The sequence below is a fragment of the Nicotiana tabacum genome, chromosome 16 (genome assembly GCF_000715075.1).
Source record: "Nicotiana tabacum cultivar K326 chromosome 16, ASM71507v2, whole genome shotgun sequence".
NCBI classification, from domain to species: Eukaryota; Viridiplantae; Streptophyta; class Magnoliopsida; order Solanales; family Solanaceae; genus Nicotiana; species Nicotiana tabacum.
The window spans coordinates 32,248,775-32,267,918 of record NC_134095.1 but is presented as its reverse complement, the minus strand read 5'-3'; the positions used below and the strand labels follow the sequence as shown (position 1 = coordinate 32,267,918).

General features: G+C 37.4%; 1 long non-coding RNA gene across 1 annotated transcript; it reads right to left on the bottom strand.

The window, feature by feature from the left end:
- Positions 1-15,073: 15,073 nt before the first annotated feature.
- LOC142170663 (uncharacterized) lies at positions 15,074-18,547 on the bottom strand. Its single transcript, XR_012699989.1, has 2 exons — positions 18,116-18,547; positions 15,074-15,330 (listed from the first exon to the last, which is right to left on the bottom strand). It is a non-coding gene; the product is annotated as an uncharacterized LOC142170663 (long non-coding RNA).
- Between the last annotated feature and the right edge of the window lie 597 nt (positions 18,548-19,144).

Sequence of the window (19,144 nt, the reverse complement as noted above, 5' to 3'; positions counted from 1 at the left end):
ATAAAGATAAAAATAAGGTACTATTTTTGTATTTATTTATTTAAATTTATGGAAGATACGTAAACTAAAATATTTTTGTTATTTTCATTTTTTTGTAATGAAATAAAGTAAAAGAGTCAAAATTAGTTGAAATAAAGATATTAGGCCTAAACTAAATATTTTACGCTAAAATGCGTGAAATTTCGGGGAGGGTCAAAAATCATATGTCTATAACTGCCCCTCTTTCACTGGAAACACGAAGTATTTTCAGACAAAGAATGACTAAATAGGTTTTTTGACCCGACCCTTATTTAGGGAGACCAAAACTAAAATAAAGGAGAATGTGACCGAGCCCTGGTGTTTGAGCTGCCTACATATCCTTGGCTATAAAGGAATTAGGCCACGTGTAGTTCAAAAGTGAATGAGGTGATAGATTATACCGAGGTGGAGAGACGATCGAGGTGCCATTCCGTCGAGGTTCCGGTCCGCAGTTCTGTTATTACATCAAAAATCAAAAAATGAAAAAACTAGCTAAGCCTGTCAACTACGAGTTACAAGATTCCTATCTATAAGTCTTCTGAAGCTTGATCTTGAGTCTTGAATGGTTCTTCATGCAGACTTTGGATTTGAACCTTGACACTTGCTAGTTGCAGGTGCTAGTTCATTCTTCTTCAACTTTTCGGATCAAAATCGGACATACCATGCTTGTGACTTCAGTCATGTCTTGAGCAGCTCAGATCTTTCATCAACTTCTGCATCTGGATTCACTTCTTGCCTTTTTTTATTCTGGATTGTGACTAACTTCTGTTGATCACCTCGGACTGTTCACTCGCATTCTTGCCGCGAGCTTCTATTGTTGCTGACTTGAATTGCATTCTGAAGTGAATTCCCTTATTCTCCAGGTAAGTGCCGGATTGCCAATATTTGAACTGTATTCCCTTGTTCTCCGCGTGGGCGCCTGATTACCAAAACTTGAATTGTATTCTCTTTGTTACTTTAAACTGTTTTCCCTTGAAACATGTGTTGTCTTCCTTTTCAACTTGAACTACTTTCCTTGTTCTCTAGGTGGGTGTCTGATTGTCAAAACTTGAACTGTATTCCCTTGCTCTCCAGGTGGGCGCCTGATTGCCAAAACCTTAACTGTATTCCCTTACTCTCCAGGTGAGCGCCTGATTGCCAAAACTTCAGCTGTATTCCCTTTCTCTCCAGGTGGGCACCTAATTGCCAAAACGTTAACTGTATTCCCTTACTCTCCAGGTGGGTGCCTGATTACCAAAACTTCAACTGTATTCCCTTGCTCTCGAGGTGGGCGCATGATTATCAAAACTTTAACTGTATTCACTTGCTCTCCAAGTGGGCGTCTAATTTCCAAAACTTTAACTGTATTCCCTTACTCTTCAGGTGGGCACCTGATTGCTAAAACTTCAACTGTATTCCCTTGCTCTCCAGGTGAGCGCCTGATTGCCAAAACTTTTAATTGCTTTTCCTTAAAACTTAAACTGCTCCTCCTTTGTTCTTCCAGGTGGGTACCTGATTTCCAACACCTGCATTGTTTTTCCTTGAGACTTGAACTGCTTCTCCTTGTTCTCCAGGTGGGTTCCTGATTTCCAACACTCGCGGTGCTTTTCCTTAAAACTTGAAATGCTTTTCCTTGTTCTCTAGGTGGGTGCCTAATTTCCTAGCATTTGAATCATCTTCCTTTCCTCCGAAACTTGACTTGTTTCCCCTTTGTTGTCCAGGTGAGCTCTTGATTGCTAACACCCGCACTACCCTTCTTTGAAACATGCCCTTCCTTGAAACTTGAAATGTCTTCCCTTGTTCTCCAGGTGGGTGCCTGATTACAACAAAACAGACAAAACAACAGAAATTTTTCTGCCCCAGTTTTATATTGGGAACATCTGTGAGTTGTTAGCAAAATTGTAAACCACTTATACTATTGATGCAATGATGAGAGTAAACTAGAGACTCGACTAGGATGTGCATCTCCCGTGAGTAAAACCAAGAAAATTTGACTAGCAAGTGCGCCTACTAAAAATAAAACCTGAATGAACCAAACTAGGAAGTGAGTCTCCTAGGGGTGAAACTTAAATGAACCAAACTAGGAAGTGCGTCTCCTATGAATGAACTCTCAATTTTAGGAAGTGCGTCTCCTAAAAGAATAACTTGAATGACCTTGATTAGGAAGGGCATTTTCTATAGGTAAAAATTCAATGAACCAGACAAGGAAATGCGTCTTTTAAGGCCGAACTTAAATGACTCAATTGGGAAGTGCGTCTTCTAGGGGTGAAATATCAATTTAGGAAGTGTGTCTCCTAAAACAAAAATATAACCTGAAAAACCCAGACTAGGAAGTGCATCTTCTAGGGGTGGAACTTCCATGACTCAAAGTAGGAACAAATCGGAAAATAGTAAATTTGATGAATATTCATTTTGTATGGTCTCATCTTCATCACACTTCTTTGTCTTCCAAGTCAAAAATAGTTTAGTTCTAAACTCCTTTCTTTTTCTATTTAGCTTTTATTATTTGTTTGGGTTTGTAATTATGTGACCACTGGAAGTGGAAGAGCTATTTGATGAGACTTCATCATATGATTGTACAAGAAGGAGCGTCTTCTATAAATGAACTTAAATGAACCAAATAGGAAGTTTGTCTCCTTAAACAAACATATAACCTGAAAACCCAGACTAGGAAGTGCGTCTCCTATGGGTGAAACTTTAATGACTCAAACTAAGAAGTGCGTCTCCTACGGATGTCTCAATTTAGGAAGTGCGTCTCCTTGGGTGAAACTTCAATAACCAGACTAGGAAGTGCGTCTCCTATGACCGAACTTAAATGACTCAAACTAGGAAGTATGTCTCCTAGGGGTAAAATCTCAATGTAGGAAGTACGTCTCCTAAAACAAAAATATAACCTGAAAAACCCAGACTAGGAAGTGCATCTCCTAGGGGTGAAACTTTAATAGCTCATGTTAGGAAGTGCGTCTCCTATGAATGAACTTAAATGAACCGGACTAGGAAGTGCGTCTCCTAGGCGAAAATCTCAATTTTAGGAAGTGCATCTCCTGAAAGTGTATCCCGAAAGACCCAGACTAGGAAATGCATCTCCCAGGGGTGAAATATCAATGACTTAAACTAGGAAATGTGTCTCCTAGGAATTAATTTAAATGACAAAGCTAGGAAGTGCATCTCCTAAAAAGTATAATTTGAAAGATCCCTACTAGGAAGTGCGTCTCCTAAAGGGTAAAATTACAATGACTCCAACTAGGACGTGCATCTCATAGGGGTGAATTTAAATGACCAAGACTAGGAAGTGCGTCTCCTAGGGGTGAAAACTTCAGTGACTAAAACTTATATGATCCAAACTAGGAAGTGCATCTCCTAAGGGTAAAATCTCAATTTAGGAAGTGTGTCTCCTACAATAAAATATAACTTGAAAATCCAGATTAGGAAGTGCGTCTCCTAGGGGTAAAACCTCAAATTAGGAAGTGCATCTCCTACAACAAAATAAAACTTGAAAACCCAGACTAGGAAGTGTTTCTCCTAGGGGTGATGTGTGATCTTCTCAATAGCCTTTGCGTAAGCAGAACTGGGACATTACACCTGAAAAATTCAAGCTTCTAAGCTTTGATATGAACCTAGCTTTCGTCCCTGTTTCAGACAAAGAAAACTTGTGAGTTTAAACATGGTGGTTGGTTTGTGGCCTTGACTTTGCGGCGATTACTCCTTCACTTGCCATGATAACTTTGATTTCAACTTGAAAGATATTGCTTGTTCATTAACTAAGTACTTTCTCTGTCACTCTTATTGCAGAAAGTACCTCTGATTCATTCAAACTCAATACCATCTACCCGTTGCATTTTGCTCATGAATTGACATTTACCGAACCTTTGTATTTCACATGAATACCAAAGCACGTTGATTGTTACTGACTCAGTGCGCATACTGTTCTTTCCTAACTTATGCCACTTGATGTGCTGGCCAGACTCCGTTTTGTGCAATTGGAAAACTAGTAGCAAATTTTGAAGTCATTTCTCACTTGTTCTAACCAAACAGACTCAGGAAGAGGAAGTAAACAAGACAAAATGAACAGAGTAAAGGACAATGGAAAGAGATGATTCCTAACAAGAAAACTACAAAGTAGAAACTTATCAGATGTGGATACCAACTCTAATGACCATGACATGCACCTTTGGATTAAGTGGCCTAATTTGTTAAGCAAGTCTAATGTTCGACTCTTGTTGTGCCTCTTCGCCGTGAAACTGGGCTTCAATGCTCTGATTATCCTATCGGATTCACGGTCCTTATTCGACTTGTAGTGCCCAAAGGGTTTTCACCATCAAGCCTCTCTCATTTTGCTCTTTCTATCAACTTACCATCGCCTTATGGTGTCCGCGAAGGTTTTCACCGATAAGACTATCTCATTTTTTTTTCCTTGTATAGAACGGAGTGTTGCCCCTAATGAGAATCATGCCTCTAACTCGCTTGACTTGGCACTACACAAAGATTGATCGGAAAGTCTTTCTTTGGACTATAATGTAGGCTTTTGGATAGGATTGGAAACAAAAGGTATCATAAAGGCTCAAAAATAAATTAAACAACATTACAACTTTGGAATCGGATCTCTTACAACAACCACAACTTCTGCCCCAGTTTCTTTGCTTGGGGACTTTTGAATTTTTATTTTAATGGGACCGAACCTGTGACGACCCGACCAGTCGTCTTAAGAATTAATGCCCCGATACCCTATTAACTGCTTTCCCCAAGTTTAATTATGCTATTTTGACTTGCCGAGATGTTCGGTTTTGAGTTTCGGAGAGTTCTGGGACACTTAGTTCCTAAATGAAAGCTTAAGTGTTGGAAAGTTGACCGTATTCAGAACAATATGAAGACAACCTCGGAATGGAAATATGATGGTTCCGTTAGATTTGTTAGGTGATTTTGGGCTTAGGGGTGTGTTCAGATCGTATTTTGGAGCTCCGTAGCTAATTTAGGTTTGAAATGCTGAAAGTTAAATTTTTGATATTTCCGGTCCGATAGTGAGATTTTGATCCGAGGGTCGGAATGAAATTCCGGAAGTTGGAGTAGCTCCGTAGTGTTGAATGTGACGTGTGTGCAAAATTTCAGGTCATTCGGACGAGGTTTGATAGACTTTTTGATCGAAATCGTATTTTGAGAATTTTGGAGTTCTTAGGCTTAAATCCATGGTTAATTCGAGGCTTCGATGTTGTTCTAGGTGTTTTAAGGATTGGTACAAGTTTGTATAGTGGTTGGTAACTTGTTTGTGCCTTTGGTTGAGGTCCCGGAGCCCTCGGGATGATTTCGGATGGTTGACGGAAAGATTTTTGAATTTAAGTTGCACCTTCAGCTGTTGGTTCTGTCATAACCGCACATGCTGTTTGGGTTCCGTAGGTGCGGCACCACAAAAATGGCTAACAGGCCGCAAAATTGAAAATTAGGGAGGTCAGCAGCTTCCGCAGATGCGGGCAAATTTCGGCAGAAGCGGATATTGGGGACTTCTTCATGAACCGCATAAGCGATTGTAATTCCGCAGAAGCGGTTGTAATTCTGCAGAAGCGGTTGTAATTCCGCAGAAGCGGTACCACATCTGCAGATTGGGAGTCGCAGATGCGGAAATTGGCCAATAAGCGAAACTTTGCAGATGCGACATTAGTTCCGCAGAAGCGGGACCGCCCGGGGCCGCAGATGCGGAAATCGCTGGCCAGAACATATAAATAGTTGCCTTCGCGGATTTGAGCTATTCTTTCACCATTTTCATGCGGGTTTGAAGCTTTTGAGAGAGATTTTTGAGGAAAACAAAGGGGAATCACTTGGAGGTAACATCATTGACTTCATAACTCATGTTTATGTGATTGAAGACCTAATTAGTGGTGAAAAATTTGGGAAAATGGGTAATTAGGGCTTGAGTTTAAGAGACCTTTAAATGAGGATTTGAGGGGCCATTTGGACTCCAATTTCAATGTTCTTGTTATGTATAGACTAAAGGTGTTAATCGGGCCGGGCTGACCCGCTAACAACCCGGTTCAACCCGGGCCAGCCCGGTCCAGCCCGTTACAGTGCATATGTGTGCGGGTTGGGACGGGTTGGACTGGGGGCGGGCTAGTAACGTTAAGTTTTCACCAAACGGGTACCCGAACCCGCCACAACCCGTTAAGGGCTTAACGGGTTCTTAACGGGCCTCAACCCGTGACAGCCCGCAAACCCGCCTAATTTTTTTTTTTAAAATTAAATCTGACCGTTGCCAACAGTCAAATTTCAAAAATGACAGTTGGCCAACGGCCAAATCTGTCAAAAACAGCCAAAATTTGGTATTTTATTTATATTTTAGCCCCCCCCTTTATAATTTGTAAATTGCAATTGAATCCTTTTAAAAAACTATAAATACCCCCTTTCTTTTTCATTATTCCTCACAATTATCTCTCAATTCTCTCTAATTATCTCTCAATTCTCTCTTGATAATATTCTCAATTGCTCATTATTTCAAGCTTTCAAGTTTCAACTTACAAGTTTCATACTTTCATTACAAAAGTATTATTATCATAAATTTCTAATTCAATTATTCAAGTGAAGTGTGAAATCAATTATCAAGTTATCAAATATCAATTGAAGATTTGAAGTTTGAGTTTCTACTTTCTCGTTTCTATATCAAATTTAGTGCGGCATTCGGAATCCCGGTACACTCGTTCCATCCCTTTCTCTTTATTATTTAGAATTATTATTTGAATTTTTTGTTTTAAATTAGATAATGGATTTACTTAGAGCGGCCAAAAAGCTTGCACTAGTAAAGGTGGTAGTAAGAAAAATTCCAAAAGAGTAAGAGGTGGTTCTTCTAGTAGTGCAACACATGTTTCTGAAAGTTCACCCGAAAACGTAAATGTAGATTATGAGCTACTTCAAGAAAATTTTGGTATTGATGATGATTTAGATGATATTTTAGATGATATTCAATCACCCGATAATCTTGAAATACCACCACCTACACCCGGTAATGCTAGTCAAAATATTAGAGGTGGAAGTGTAAGTAAGCCTCCATAGAAGATTAAGAAGTAAGTGTTGGAATTTTTTTGATAGACTAGAAAATGAGAAAAATTATGTAAAATGTAAAATATGTAATGAAGTTTATAAACACGAGCCCGGTAAGAATGGGGGAACGGGTCAACTTCGTAGGCACATGGAAGAAATTCATCCTATTGATTGGGGAGTAGGCGATGAAGCTGGGCAACAAAAACTTAACCCGGTCACTGGGGGGTTAATGGGTAAATACGATATTAAAAAAGATCGAGAAGAATTAGCTAAAATGATTGTTTTAGGTTGTTTACCTTTTAGTTTTGCTTCTTCACCATATCTTGTTACTTATATTCAAAGAATTTATAACCCTATGTTTAAAGGTATTCCTAGAAGTACTTGTAGATCTGATATCTTTAGGCTTTATGGACAATATCAGACATATATACGTTATTTGTTCGCTAGTCTTTCTTGTAAAGTTTCTCTTACTTCTGATATTGGTCGTGCTGTAAATGGAAATGATTATTTAACTGTTACATGCCATTGGATAGATGATAATTTTTGTATGCAAAAACGTATTATTGCTTTTAAATATGATGAAGATCAAAGTCATACCGGTGCATTTATAAGTGCTACTATCCATGAAGTTGCTTTATTTTATAATCTTTCTGAAAAAGTTTTGTGTATGTCATTTGATAATGCTTCTAACAATACTTCTGCTATTACATTACTAAAATTGCATCTACGCCCACCACTTCCTGAAATATTTCATATTAGATGTGCATGTCATATTTATAACTTGATTGTGAAGAGTGACCTTGACTTATTTCACAATGACATCACTTTAGTTAGAAGAGTTGTTGGTGTAATTCAAGGAAATAATAGAAGTGCTAGATTAAATGCATTTAAGGAAAAATGTGTACACTATGGACTAAAACCAAGACTCATGCCTGAAGAAATAGTTACTAGGTGGAATTATACTTATTTGTTCCTAAGATGTTGTTATAAATATAGAATGCCTATAACTGAAGTTGCTAATTCTCATTGTACCGATCCTAACCATCTGTTAACATCTAAAAATTGGGATGTCATTCATGATGTTGTACAATTTTTACAAAATTTTTATGTGGCTACATTTGAGTTTTCTGGAGCTTATTATCCTACTATTGTAAATGGTTTAGTTCACATTGCTGAAATTTCTCTTTTACTACATAAGTTGAAGGCGAAAGAGGGATATACTATGTTGTTGAAACCATGCTAGATAAGTTTAAAAAATATTTCGTCCCAATTCCCCCTATTTACCTAATTGGTGCTATTTTAAACCCTACTATCAAAATGATAAAGTGTCGCCAATTAATCAGTGCTTTATATACTTATATGGATATTGGACCAACTGAAACTCCTGATACTGAGACTTGTATTTCTGATCTGCACAAACATTTACAAATTTTGTATAATTATTATGCTAACATTGTTGATGCTTCTTCGGTTGTAGATGCAAATATTCCTTCAAGTAATACTTCAACATCTGGAACAAATTTGGAAGATGATGATAATGTTCAAGATTATTTGATTTGGTCTACACTAGGAGAGCATCAACAAACCAGTAGCCGGAATATTGATGAACTTCAATTCTACTTGCAAAAGTCACCGGAGCCCCTCACAAAGAATTTTTTACCTCTGAGTTGGTGAAGGAGCAACACAAATCAGTTTCCTGTTCTTTCGGCCATGGCTCGAGACGTTCTAAATGTGCCTATTTCAATAGTCGCATTAGAGAGCGCATTTAGCCAAGCAAGACAGCAGCTAGGAGATACCCGTCATTCATTGGACAGCAACGCTTTGGAAGTTCTAGTGTGCTTCAGAGATTGGATTAGATCAGAACGACGAAATCAAGGGCGCGACGAGGTAGATGAAGAGGAAGACCAAGAAATTGGAGATATAATGGTTTATGATACCGATTATAATACCGGAAACCAAGCACCTCACATTGACATGGAAGAGCTTACAAAGATAATGCAAAACATTTGATTTACTATTACTTCTTTTTTTTTTTAACAATTGTTGTAAACTTTTAATTTGCAAGTTCAAATATTTAAAAAATAAAAAAAGAACTTGCAAATTAATTAGAAGTACTATATATTATTCAATAAAAATATCAAAGTTACTTAAATATTGTGAATTTTTTATATTGCATAATGTCTTATACTCTTATTCAATATTTTTTTATAGACTTATGCATTTATGTTAATATGTTTTATGTTTTAGACTTTTAGTTTGCAAATTTTAGACTTTTAGTTTGTTCTTTTAATTCTAACCCTTAAAAGTTCAATCTAATCTTTAATTTTAACCCTTAAAAGTTTGAAAACACTTAAGTACTTAACTATCAATAACATTGAAAAACAAAAATATAAGATAGTTAAAAAAAAAAGGAAATCCCGACCCGCCCGAACCCGCTAGGCCCGAACCCGTACGGGCCTATAGGACCCGAAAAATCCCAGCCCGCCACCAGCCAGTTAACTCCAGCCCGCTAACAACCCACCCGTAACCCTAACGGGCTGACCATTTTTGTGTCCAACCCGTCCCAGCCCGCCCGATAAACACCTTTAGTATAGACTCATGAGAGTACGAGGTTTCTGAAAATGTAAATTTCACCCGATTCCGAGATGTAGGCCCGAGGGGCATTTTGGTCATTTTACATAATTTTGCGTATTCGCTTAGACTTTAATTGTAGAATCAAGTTTACTTGAAGTATTATTTACATTATGCAATTGAATCGAATAGATCTGAGCCATTTGGAGTCGAGTACTCGTGGCAAAGACATGGTGTCGGGTTGATTTTGAGCTAGTTCGAGGTAAGTGGCTTGTCTAACATTGTGTGGGGGACCTTCCCCTTAGGATATGATATTTTTGATAATTGAAATGTCTTGTATGTGAGGTGACGAGCGCGTACTTGAGCTAATTGTTGAAAATCTGGTTTTTCCTTAAGTGTTTCAATTGAGTTCTTTTTCCTGTTTTATTCTACTTGTGAATTTAGCATGTTGCTAGTTTAGAAAAGCATGTTTAGTTGACTTAATTGCCTATTTTCTTAAACTGCCTTAATTGCATCACGTGAAGCATGTTAGGCTAGAATTAACTGTTTACTTGGTACAAAATTTAGCTTGATTGGGTATTCTTGTGTTGCTGCTGTGTGTTTTTACTTTGGGACTACGGAACGACATCCTGCGAGATCCCATGTACGTATTTATGATATGAAATGAGGTGCGGGATACCAAGAGATCCCTGGCACATATATTGAGGATACCGAGAGATCCTTAGCATATATTGAGGATGCCAAGAGATCCTCGGGATACTAAGAGATCCTCGGGATACCAAGAGATCCCCGATTATCATCCTTGTTATGAGTGGTACTTCCTTGTGGTTTGCCTTCATCTCTATTTCCGTTATTGTACTCTTATTATCATGTATAGATTCTTACTGTAGATTTTCAATTGCACTGCTTATCTTATCCTGTCATTTTTATATTTTATTTAACCTCAGTAAGGCCCTAACTTTCCTCGTCGCTACCCAACCGAGGTTAGGCTTGACACTTACTGAGTACCGCGGTGGTGTAGTTATACCCCTTCTGCGCATGTTTTTCATGTGCAGATCCAGGTACCGCTACACAGGCCTATCATCCTTGAGGAGGCGACTGCTCTAGAGACTTCGAGGTACATCTGCCGCGTCCGCCGACCGAGAAGTCCCTTTCTATTCTTGCTTTTAGTATTTAGCCTTTCTGTACTTTCCTGTTCTTATGAGACATTCCAGAGTTAGAGCTATGTAGTATTGATCTTAGCTTGGGATTCATGGATTTTCGGGTCTTGGATCTATGTATTGGATAGTGAGAGTTAAACATGGTGTATGCCGAGCGGCACATTTAAACATTGTTATTACTTTATTACTGTTTTAAATTATTTTACTTCCGTAAATTTTGGTTTTCTTCCACAATTTAGGCTTACCTAGTCGTAGAGACTAGGTGTCGTCACGATGGTTCACAGAGGGCAAACCGGGGTCGTGACAGAACCGTGAGGCTGCCTATGTATCCTTAAAAAGAATCAGGTTGAACGTAGTTCATGTCATAAGAATTGCTTTGTTTTTGTACTTTTCTCTTTTTTTTTTCTTTTCTCTCCTTTTTTTTGGTATCATATTTCTAAACTCTGCTTCTGATTCCAAAAGAGGGATATGAAAGAAAATAAATAAGGCTCAAAGGGGTAACAAAGGATAAAGTGTTTAGATAGCAGAATAAAATGCCTTCGTCATTCCAATCTTCAAAGCATGCCAAATACAAACAACACAATTAAACAAACCAAAGAAATCATACATAATATCTTTGACTGCATCAGAATTGATAACCATATCCACACATTTGCCTTCTACATCTATTAAATACAAAGCACCATTGGACAACACTCTCGTTACCACGAATGGCCCCTGCCAATTTGGGGAAAACTTGCCTTTAGATTCAACCTGATGTGGCAGGATGCATTTCAATAGTGTTTCTTTATGTTCTATCTGCCCCAATTTCACACAATTTGGGTCTGAAGTGATCTCAAAATGCCTTTACTTGTTTCCCTCAAATGTCCCGATCATCTTCAAAATTGTTTCATTGCTTCATGACTAAACTAACTTTTAAGACTAGGCTGAGAATTACGCGTGCATGTCATGTCACCAGAGTCAGTAGGAAAAGAACTATAAAAGGGAAAGAGAATTAAACAAACACTGACTAGAAATAACAGAAAATAGGAAATTGCATTAGACAGATAATGAAAGGGTTTGAACAACAAAACAAGTAAAATAAGCTAGGGTTACAACCCTGGAACAAAACCAGACAACAATAAACGAGCTACTACGACTAAACAAACTAGGCAAAATAAAAGGATAGAAGGGTTTGAGTCACAAGACAATATCTGGATTACAACCCTGAAAATAACCCGGACAACAGAAATGACAACAAAATAAACCACCAAGACTCCTCCCTGACTTCCCTAGAGATGGAGCGTCTTTCCAATTACCAAGCACGACATCTTAGCTATTGGATTCCACATCAATATTGCCAAGACCATTAACAACTTCAATATCATTAACTTCAGTCAGCAAGTTCTCAAGAGGATTCGCATGCTCCCTGTCACTGTCATTGATCACAATTACCCCTTCTTGAATCATTCTTTCTATTTCCCTTTTCAAAGAACGACAATCTTCAATGCTATGCCCTTTGACGTTATAGTGGTACATGCATCGTACAGTAGGATCAAAACCTTTTGCATATGGATCTGGAGTACAACCGAGGAGCGGCTCAATCAGGCCAGAATGCTTTAACCTTTCAAACAAGCTTGTGTAGGACTCCCTGATTGGTGTGAAACTATTTCTTTGCCTTTGTTCCCCTCCCTGCCCCTATTTCCTAGGGTTGTTGGGTGTTCAAAAATGTTGTGAAGGAAAGAATGCATTATGCGGTGCTGGTGCTCGCCATAGGGAGCGACCTGGTGGTTGGACAGATGACTGGACATTGTTCGGAGGATAATACTGAGGTGGATTATGTGGAGCTCAGGGATAGGTTTGGGGTTGGAGTTGAGGCTGGGTATATTGGTGAGGCGGACCCTTTGGACCATGTCATGACTCTAAAACAACCATGGTAACATCATCGTGTTCCTTCTAACCTAGCAAGCTTCCTGTGTTGTTCTGAATTGCTTGTGTTGTTTCTTTTAAAGTAGAATAGCTCATGATCTTGCTCGACTTCAACCCATCTTCTACCATTTCTCCCATTTTTACCACATCATTAAAAGGTCTACCCACAAGCGTGATCAAATGCCCAAAGTAAGTTGGCTCTTGAGCTTGAAGAAAGTACTCGACCATCTCTTTTTCTTCCATCAGGGGATTGATTCTGGTAGCTTGCTCTATCCATCTGAGTCTGTATTCTCTAAAGCTTTCATTAGGCTTCTTTTCCATCTTGGTGAGGGACATGCGATTAGGGACGATCTCTATATTGTACTGAAAGTGCCAGGCAAAGGCCTAAACCATATCGTCCCATGTGTATCACTTGCTAACGTCTTGGCGGGTGAACCACTCCAGAGCTACCCCACCCAGACTCTGGCTAAAATATATAATCAATAATTTGTCTTTCCCACCGACGCCTCTCATCTTACTGCAGTAACCTCTCAAATGGGCCACAGGATCTTTATGCCCGTCATATAAATCAAACTTTGGCATCTTAAACCCAGCAGGAAGTTGGACGTCAGGAAACAAACACAAGTCTTTGTACGACACGTTCATCTGGCTCCCTATCCCTTGCATGTTTTTTAAAGACTGCTCAAAGATTTTCACCTTCCTAGATATCTCATCTTGCCCTACTATCTTAGTAGGCTTTTTAGTTTCACCAGGAGGCTCAAAATGAGGAGCGTGAGAGTATGAATTCGAGACTTTGAAAGTTGGTTCTGGAGCATAGTGTTGGACATCGGGGACTTTGAACACAGTCTCGTTAGAGGATCGAGGAAAAGTAGCTGGAGGAGGAGCTACAAGAGCATGAGTGGCCAAAGGAGCAGGATATGAGGTGGTTTTGGCGGGTAGAGTGTGAAAAGGTTGTGGGGTGATATCAGCAGCAGTGGGAATCTGGATTTGTGATAGTGGTGAGATAATTGCAGGGTTATCAATGTAGTTAGCAGGGAATGAAGGTGGAGGATGCCCCTTGATCCAAGACTGATACATTTCTGCCATTTGCTGTTTCAACATTTGGACCTCCCCTTTCAATTCAGACTCCGACTCCACAAACTCCCTCGACGGGTTAACAACTCTTGTGCCCAAGTCTTTGCTAGCCATGGCTACCTTACTCTTTGACCTTGCGTTGTATGGAAGAGTTACCCGTTTAAGAAGCACAAACCAACCACCCTTCTGCTCAATGAAGATAACAAAAGGAACAAAATGGGACATCCTGTTAGCATTAGGGCATTTAACAGCTGCAAATATCACATTGTGTGAAATGCACCCAGCAACAATTAACGGTTCAAAATGATTTCGAGGGTCACAAGGTCACTTGGCATCATCCCAATTTGTTCATTTCAATCGTCTCTTTTCTTTTCTTTTCTTTTCTGGCACTTCTTGGCTTGCTCATTTTCCTTCCACTTTTTTTCTTCTAATTATCACTCTTTTCTTTACTCTCATTTCTCACATCCCATAATTTCACCTCTTTTTTTCTTTTTCTTTTTCCTTCTTTTTCCTCTTCTTTTTTTCCTTTTAATAATAAAAAAAATGATTCGATCGAACCCTATGTAGGTTGCAGAGTGTATCATGACACCGAATGAATCAGATCTTTGCGTAGTTCGGGAATAAAGGAAACAAACTAACGTTCTCTTCTTTTTTTAACCTTAATAACTACTCTGACGAGAAAAAGGAAATAAAAGAAACAAATCTCTTTTTTTTTCTAGACTTAAAGTTCTATAACCTGTTCTAAACTCAAACTTAACAATTTTTTTTTCTTTTTTTTTCTTTTTGAAACAAATACTCTATTAAGGAAAAATCGCAGAAGAGAAAAATATTTTTTGACTTTTTTTAGAAAGGAAATCGAAAAAAATAAACCAAAGAAATATATTTTGATTTTCGTTTGATATCCTAAAAGAAAGATTTCGACCAAAGAAATAATAAAGATAAAAATGCTTTTGGATTTCAGTTTTGATTACCTAACGGAGAAACTCTGAAGATAAACCAAAGATAAAGTATGTTTTTTTTCTTCTATATACAATATCCTAAAGTTCTAATGAAAATAAAAAGATTTTTTTTTTCATTTTTCATTAATTTTCCAAAGAAGAACCTCAAAAGAAAATCTTTTTGGATTTTTGGAATTAATACCTTAAAGAAAATTTGTAAAGAGATATCAAAAGAGAAAAATCCCATTTTTTGAGTTTTTAGTCTTAGTATCCTAAAGGAAATATAAAAGCAATTTTTTTTGAGTTTTAGGCATTAATTGTCTAAAGGAAAAATCACCTCAATTTTTTTTTAGTTTCCAGGAGTATTATTTATAAAGAAAATTCTAACGGAAATATAAAAATGCAAAATACCTCTTTTTTTTGGATTTTTTGATTTATAACACACTTTTTCAAATGCAAAACAGAAAGTACAATAATAATAAAAAAATTCGACATTACTATACAAAACTAGAAGGTAAAAGACAACATAAAAAGAAAAACTCAAAACATAAAAAAAAGAAAAAAGAAAATCTCATTTTAATCCACTCCTGAATGAGCGATCCTGACTAAATGGTCTTGGAGCGTCTGTCATGCTCAAACCCTAGTAAGTAAATCCACACCTGTATGAGAAAAATTAAAACCAAATAAGTTAAAGACTTAAAATGCTTTGTGAGACAATAATCCTTCCTGTTGAACACATGCAAGACATGATTGAGGCTATTTTTGTAAAATATTTTATTTGGCCAAAAGGTGGCTAGAAGTGCAAAATTTAGCTAAGACCCCGCAAAGCCAAGAACCTAAGATTCACTAGGAAGACCGGACCCTATGTGTGTTGCCTACGTATCTCGCCCTGAGAGACAAGAATCAGGTTCGCGTAGTTCAAGAAGATTGGATAAGGACAAGAACTAAAAAAAACTGATTTAGAGAAAATATATTTTTTGTCTTTTTTGAAAAAAGATGAAACATGTAAACTCTTTTTGGATTTTCCTTTCCTTTTTTTTTGATTTTTTGATTTTTCGATTTTCGAAAAATGATGAAAAAGTGCAAAATCTTTTTTTTTGAATTTTTAATGTTTTATTTTCTTAACAAAAATGTGAAAGAAAACATAACTGGGCTCTACTTGCTTTATTTTCACACTTCACCCTCTTTTTTTCTTTGTTTCCTTTTTTTTCATTTGCCCTCAACTATTATTGGTCCGCCAAATGACCCTTTTCCCCTTGAAGATTGCAACATGTAGCACATTAGGATGCATCAGGATGATCTTTTATTTTTTGGGATACACATGTCCTAAACGGACCCAACCCCTATGTTGAGTCCCCAAAGTCAGATGCACGTGATGCAAACAAGCGTTCTTACTAGGGATCTGACATGATGCTATGTTATTCTAGGTTTAAAAACCTAGGTTTATTTGTTCTAGACCTGACCGGCTTACCCGAGCGAACAACTCGAGCCGAGGAGGGGCAGCGTACTGGGAATACAGAAGCTTCACCGGCTTTGCAACTTGTCCGAACCTCATTCTAAAATTGGGATATGACTCTAACAGAAGAGAAGTCACACGAAGTGCACACTTCCCAGATGATTTAGAAGACTTAGAGAGATGAGGGTTTCGCAACAATTTATATACAGTTCAACAATATTAAAGCGGTAAAAAGTAGCATTTAGCACATTAGGCCCAAACATGTAAATAAAACCAGATAATAAATAAAGTCAAATATAAAAATTATTCTAAGCTCGAATTCTTGAACCCTGAACCAAAGATTTTGGGTTCTTGTCCCCAGAAGAGTCGCCAGAGCTGTCACACATCCTTTTTCCTACCCCCCGAAAGGGTATAAGGGAGTTTTTCCAATTTAAGTAACAATCGAAACGAGATTATTTTTATTTAAAATTCAGAGTCGCCACTTGGGATAATTTATGGTGTCCCAAGTCACCGGTTTAAAATCCCGAATCGAGGAAGTTTGACTCTGTTTTACAGTCCGCGAACACAGAAATCCAGGCAAGAAATTCTGTTAACTCGGGAGAAGGTGTTAGGCATTTTCGGGTTCCGTGGTTCTAGCACGGTCGCTCAACTATTATCATTGGCCTAATTATCTGATTTTAAAACTATGTGCCTCTTTAACTTTAAAATCGCTTTTATTTATTTAAGGAATTATTTCAAGATTATTTAAAATACATTGTAAACCACGCTACATGAAATGCACCCATGATTCACGACACATTCTATTTAACCGTGTTGGAATTAGAACCGTGTCACATAAAATGTACTCCCGAATTTTAGAAATTAAGTGTCACAACCACGTCACGGAAGCCGTACCCGTAGCTATGATAATTTTATTAATTAGCACGCCTAAAGCAAACTACAAACATTCGAGGCATTTTTCTACATTAGTTAAGATATCAATGTGAGGGCCATAGACTAGGTGATTGTATGGCACACCTCAATTTTATAAAAGGAAATGCATTAAACTACGGATATTCATATTTAAAGCTAATTTGAAATTAAGTATCACAACTTCGTCACGGGAACCATACTCCTGGTTATGATAAATGTTTAATAGCGCCTAAAGCAAGCTACGATGTTTATGAATATTAACGGCCTAAGTATGCTACTATCGATCCAAACAAATAAAGTAGAATAATTTACATGATAAATTCAATGTTTATTCTTGTTTTTAGTTTTACCGGAAAAATACCATAACATATTCAAATTATGATAATGACACTTTAATTCAATTCTATGTGTAAATACCCCACAAGTTCACACAAATTAATAACAAACAACCATTCACACTTTAAGAGATAAGACAAAATCAACCTTTAAACCAAAGTTTGCAGCTCTAATGAACATGATTACAGAAATTTTAAACAGAACTCAAATAAGCCAATATCATGCTTGATGTTATCACACAATCAGAAACCAAAATCAAAGAAAAACTTGAATAATAGACCAATGCTATATTTCAATCAATTTCAACTAACAAGATTCCTTTTCCCTAATAATGACCTCAAACCTACTCAAGTGAAACAAACAAATATAGGTTGATAAGATATTCTGACTAAACTCATTACCACGTTAAGTAATTTTGTTCTCCGACATATTTATAACATTTTTCTTATAACTGAAAATTAACAATTAAAATAATGACTACCCAAACACACATGGAACAGTTTGAATAAATGGTCAAGAGGCTGGTAAACCTGATAACCATGTTGAGACCATTCAAAGAAAAGCAAATGGAGGCAGAATCTAACCCAGAATCACGAAGTTGTTGAAGTATTTGTCACAACACCAAATTAACAACGCAAACAATAGAAGAGAGGAGAAGAATGAATCTCAGCAATTACAACAACTATATCGAAAAAAAAAATCAAACAGTGAATAAGTTTCAAACAAAATATTCGACGAACCTCCGAACAAGAGCAGCAGGACCTCGACCGGAAAACTCGAAAAATGAGCATCAACCACGACGAACTCGACTCAAACAAACCCCATTTGGTAGCAGACGTCTGAGATTAGAAACGAAGAAATCAACACTATTTTTGTTGTGCTCGTCACCTTCGTCCGCCCCTCTTAGTTTTGATTTTTTAAAATTTTCTGATTGTGTATTTGTGTGTAGTGAGTCTGGGAGGCTGGAATTTGCGTTCTCTTGGGGTGGTGGATAGCGACGGCCAGGTGTGGAGGATATAGAGTGGTCTGCGACTGAGATTTTTAGGGGGTTCAGAAGCAGTGGCGGCTATAGAGGGATTCTTCAGTTTTGGGTGTTCTTGTCGCTGATGGAGAGGGGGGAACGACTCAGATTTTTTAGCTGTCTCTAGGGTCTTCAACGTGTTTGTCGTTCCATTTTTTAGCTGAGGTCTTTAGGTCTGCGGCTGATTGTAGAGATTGTCGGGATCTAGGTCTTTTAGGTTATAATTTGGTTTATATTTGATAGGTGAAAAGATTGTGACCATTGGATTAAAATAGATCGATGGTTGAGATTAAAATGGTGTATATGGGTAGGTCAGCTGGGTTGATGGGTTATTTGGGCTAAGGAGAATTGGGTTGGTCCAAATTGAGTCCTAAAATTGGGCTCCAAGACTCTTAATATTGTGGTCTAATACCTTAGTTAACTCCATTTAATAAAAGATAAAAATACTACACAATGCAAAAAATAATTTTAATTAATTAAACTAAACTATATTAAAACATGAAGTTATTATATATTTTCTTTTATTTTTCAAGATTATATAAAGATAGAAATAAGGTGCTATTTTTGTATTTATTTATTTAAATTTATGAAAGATACGTAAACTAAAATATTTTTGTAATTTTCATTTTTTTTGACGAAATAAAGTAAAAGAGTCAAAATTAGTTAAAATAAAGATATTATGACTAAACTAAATATTTTACACTAAAATGGGTGAAATTTTGGGGAGGGTCAAAAATCACATATCTAC